Genomic DNA, 4,928 nt, shown 5'->3' with positions numbered 1-4,928 from the left:
CTCCTCGTCTTCCTCCTCCTCCTCCTCCTCCTCCTTTTTCTTCTCCTCTTCCTCCTCCTCCTCCTTCTCTTCCTCCTCCTTCTCCTTCTCCTTTCTTCTGGTACCAGGAAATACCTCAAACATATATCCTAAATTGCTTATGGGTATACAGGACCAAAAAATGTTGCGCATCTTTTATTTTATTTGATACAAGGTCTCACTATGCAGTTCAGACTTGTAGTGATCCTTCTATCTTGGCCTTCTTAGTGGTAGGATTATAGGTATGTGCCACCATGCACCCTTCTAGGGCCAGCAAGGCATACCTTACATAGCATGCAATAGTGAGGATCAAACTTGGGACCTTGAACTTGCCAGGCAGGCACTTATGTTGCCAAGATATCTCCTGAGGTGCTCAAAACAATTTTATATACAATTTTAAATCATTAGAATTGTAAAATTTTAAACAAAAATTTTAAATAATTTGAATAATATTATATTTCTTAGATAAGTTGTTACAGAGTTCATAAAAATAATCTGTTAAAGTGATGCAAAATTAAAATTTTTGGTCTTTCTAACACATCATTGAGGAAATGAGAAAGTATAAACTAAAAGAAAATACTTACCTAACTTCTATAATTTTAAAAGTGTTATTGTCTCCAAATTTGTAAGGAGTTAAAATTCAATGATAACATGTTTTGGTGTGCTCAGTTTTGCAAGCCAAGATGTCAAATTGTAGAGAAACAAAATAATGATACACAGGAAATTATATTACAAACAGACAATAGCACATTGGGTGCAGCAATTATAATTTTATATTTAAAATTATGCACATAACTTGGCATTTTCTTTTTAAGTTTTTTGTACGCAATACAAACAAAGAACTCATATTTAAGTTATTTATATAGAAATTAGATACATTTTTATCCATTTAAAATGTCTAGACATTAATGAACATAGCTACCTTAATTGATGATGTACCCAAACTAGAATTAAGTCAACTATAAATCAAAACATGAGTGTATAATCAAATTTCACAAGCTCTATAGAAGACTACTTGATTCAGCAATGTCAATATAAAACTAATGTATTGAAATTATGATAATATCTGAAAATATGATCTTTTTAAAGTTAGACCAAAGAGTTTATAATTTAATTTATATGAAATTAGATAAATTGCATTTAATCAATGGAGATTAAGAAAAAAGACAAGATTTATGTGGAACACCAAAATAAATTACCATTAACTGAAAAATATATTCAGGGAAATGGAAATGTTCTGTATCTTGACTGTAGAGATGATTATATGCATGTTTATATATTTCGAAGATTTTATTTATTTATTTATTTTTATGCAAGGTCCCACTATTCAGAACAAACTCATAGTAATCCTTCTAATTTCAGCCTCTCCAGTTCTGGGATTATAAGCACACACTACTAAATTTTTTTAATATTAATTAAGTGTTTATAAAATAGCATGAAAATTTTCAACTCACCTTTTTTTGTTTACAAAGTCTAAAAAATAATAATAGAAATAAATTCCTGTGTGAACTACGGTGAAAATACCAGTAGAACTCTGCAACAGAAGATAATCTTTACTTCATTTATCACACACAAAAATAGCATGATTCATATACATGAATTTCTTACACTGATAGTACATGTAGTTCACTTTTCTGTCTTTTTTATAGGACATACTTGACATATTGCTGATCTTGCTGTTTGTCAAGAGGTTCTATTTTTATTTAAAGAGAATACAAAACAGAAAAAACGAAATGATACAGAACTTCATGCAAGAGGTTCTTATGTTATGATATGTAATTGAAAGATACATAAGTATCAATAATATAAACTGTTAAGTTCTTAACATGCATTGCACATTTAGAATAAACATTGACATTTTCAACATCAACTGTTTGTGTACAAAATCTAGGGGTGGTCACAGGATTCTGGTAAGCTGTGACCTGTGGGCCCCCATGTGTGCAGCTACAGAACTTTGTGCTGGTGCCTTGTCCCATCATTCTAGAACTTAAGCAGAATCTAGGGGCATATAGGATACTGATGAGCCACAACACATGGGCACCAGTGTGTAGGTATGGCAGCTGTGGTGGCTCCCAATCCAACCACCTGAGAATTTAGAAGGACAACAGACAGCCTCTGTATCCTTGTGAATCAGGTTTATGCACACCACTTGCACAGAGGTTTTGTTCAGCATGGGCCAGTGGCTCACACATGTGGTCAGAACTTTGGTAAGTCATATCCTGACAACCCCACCACACTGTACTGGGAATCTTACTGACCCAGGTTGCATCACTCTTCCACCACTACTGAGTCTGGGTGATCATTGGTAGCTTCAAAAATGCCAAAACACAGGAACAAAAGGCAATCTTAATCCTCCAAACCACCCAGAATAAGTCCAAGATACAAGAACATAGAAGAACGTTGAAATCACACACCTGAAATCTCTGAAATGATAGGAACTGAGTAAAGAAACAAGTCTATCAGGTTATAAAAGAAATATCAAAAATAATCTCTGAAGTCAAAAAAGAAATAACAACAATCATGAAAGAATTGCTCAGCATAGCTAAAGAATAGACAGATTAAAAAATGGGAAACAGAAAGATGATGGAAACACTGAACAAACAGTACAGGAAAGAATTACAATGTATAAAATACATACAAAAATATATCCAGGAAATTAAGAATTCTATTTAAAGCTAGCAAAACCACTTGAATGAAACTGAAGATAGACTTTGAATTCCGACTTTACAGTAGCACAGCTAATGAATGCAAAAGGAAATATCTCTTAAAACTAACAAGGAATCAGGCAACAACAATTCAGCAACTACAAGACAACACAAAGAAAAACAATATAATACTGATAGGTTTCAACAAAACAGAAGGAGTCAGCACATGTGATATAAAAAGACTTTGCAGTAGTAGAAGCAGAAAATTTCCCAAACAAGAAAAAGAATCTCACAAACACTTAAGTGAGGCATGTATAACTCCAAATAGCCATAATCAAAATAAATCTACATGAGACTGGGCATGGTACTGAGCACCTGTAATCACAACACTTGGGATGCTGAAAACAGAAGAATCATTGTGAGTTTGATCTACTTACCTAAACTCTGTAGATCCTGGAGACTCTGTTCTGAAATACAAAAATAAATAAATAAATAAATATCTACATCTTGACACATAATAATCAAGATCCCACATATTCAGCAAAAGAGTAGAATACTAAAACCTGTCAGAAAGAAGAAACAGATCATCTACAATGGAAAGCCCATCAGGATGGTGGCACATTCTGCAACAAAAAACAAGTCAAGAAGAGCATAGAGTAAAGTATTTCAGGTCATGAAAGAAGATAACTTCCAATCCAGATTGATGTATCCTACAAAACTATTTATCAAATTCAATGGTGAGATAAGATTCTTCCATGACAAAGAGCAATTGAAAACATTCATGACAAGCAAACCAATGCTACAAAGATTACTCACAGATATGATAGAAAGAGACAGAAACAACCACAAGTTAAAGAACAAGAATAGAAAAGAACTACCAAACATATCAAGTAATTCAAAAGAGGAGTATAGAACCTATAGCAGAATAACATAGCAAAGATAAGCAAATACATATCAATTATAACCATCAATGTAAATGACCTCAATTTATCAGTAAAATATGGTATATACAAGAAACGCGTTTATCTTAAAAGTAAATTCGGCAGTGCCGCCCGGAACCACCCAGCGCATGTCATATTCCCCTGCACTGTGGCAGCAGCATGCCCAAAGGGGCATGGAAGGGGAGAGTGCCAGACAGTCCATACTCCTGCTCCCAGAATATTTAAAAGATGCTTCAAGGAAGATAAAAGGTGGTCTGATATTTATAAAATTGGCTAACACCTGCTCAGGGGAAGGAGCCATTTACTTTTTCAGTATGTGTTTAAAGCAACTATTTGAAATCAAAGTTTTCAAGAAAAAACACCATTCTTGATTTAGTAAATGAATCAGTTCAATCTGGAGGTCTCCTTCACTTAGCCACACCTACGGACCCTCTGTTTCTGTTCCTCCACTACCTCATAAAAGCTGGCAAAGAGTAAAAATTTTAACCCCTAGATCAAGTTGTGATGGATGACATATTTCCAAATTGCATCTTGTTACTGAAACTTCCAGAACTTGAGAAGTTACTTCATCATGTGACAGAAGAAAAAGAAATAGACAACAGGAAATATTACAATACAGCAAAGAAAAGGCATTAAAGTGGCTGGTAAAAAACCTTAATCAGACAGTGGCAACATTAAAAGCCAATCAGGTCAATGTTGGTTCCCAGATACAATCAGCTGCATTTTTTCTGATGACCAGGTTTCCAGTGATAAAGAAGAGGAATACATTCATTATGCCCATGGTTTAATATCTGACTACATCCCTAAAGAATTAAGTGACAACTTATCTAAATACTTGAAACTTCCAGAAATTTCAGCTCCATTGCCAAACCCTCCATCAAAGAGACTAAAGATATCAGATGGGCCTGTAGAAGCAAAAGAAGACTACACTAAGTTTAACCCTAAAGATTTGAAGACTGAAAAGCAGAAAAATACCAAAATGACTGCAGCTCAGAAGGCTTTGGCTAAAGTTGACAAGACTGGAATGAAAAGTATTGATGCTTTTTTTGATGTAAAAAAAAAAAAAGAAAATTGAAAAGATATTAAACTTGTTGAAAATAAAACCTAATTATCAAAACAAAACAAAAAAAAAAACATTCACAAACTGAAAGTCAAAGGAGAAGAACAATTTTCCATGCCACAAGAACCAGAAAATATCATGGGTAGGCTATTCTAGTTGCTGACATATTAACTTCAAACCAAAATAATTTGAAGAGATAAAGAAGATCACCACATACTTGTTAGGGGAAAGCTACAAAAGGAAGAAATAGTAACTATAAATATA

General features: G+C 33.7%; 1 pseudogene; it reads left to right on the top strand.

Annotated features, from left to right (window-relative positions):
* Positions 1 to 3,663: 3,663 nt before the first annotated feature.
* On the top strand, positions 3,664 to 4,655 carry LOC101584316 (annotated as a pseudogene).
* Positions 4,656 to 4,928: the final 273 nt, after the last annotated feature.

Source organism: Octodon degus, unplaced genomic scaffold (genome assembly GCF_000260255.1).
Source record: "Octodon degus isolate 3935 unplaced genomic scaffold, OctDeg1.0 scaffold00112, whole genome shotgun sequence".
Taxonomy (NCBI): Eukaryota; Metazoa; Chordata; class Mammalia; order Rodentia; family Octodontidae; genus Octodon; species Octodon degus.
The sequence above is the reverse complement of the archived record's forward strand: the minus strand, read 5'-3'. Positions and strand labels throughout refer to the sequence as shown.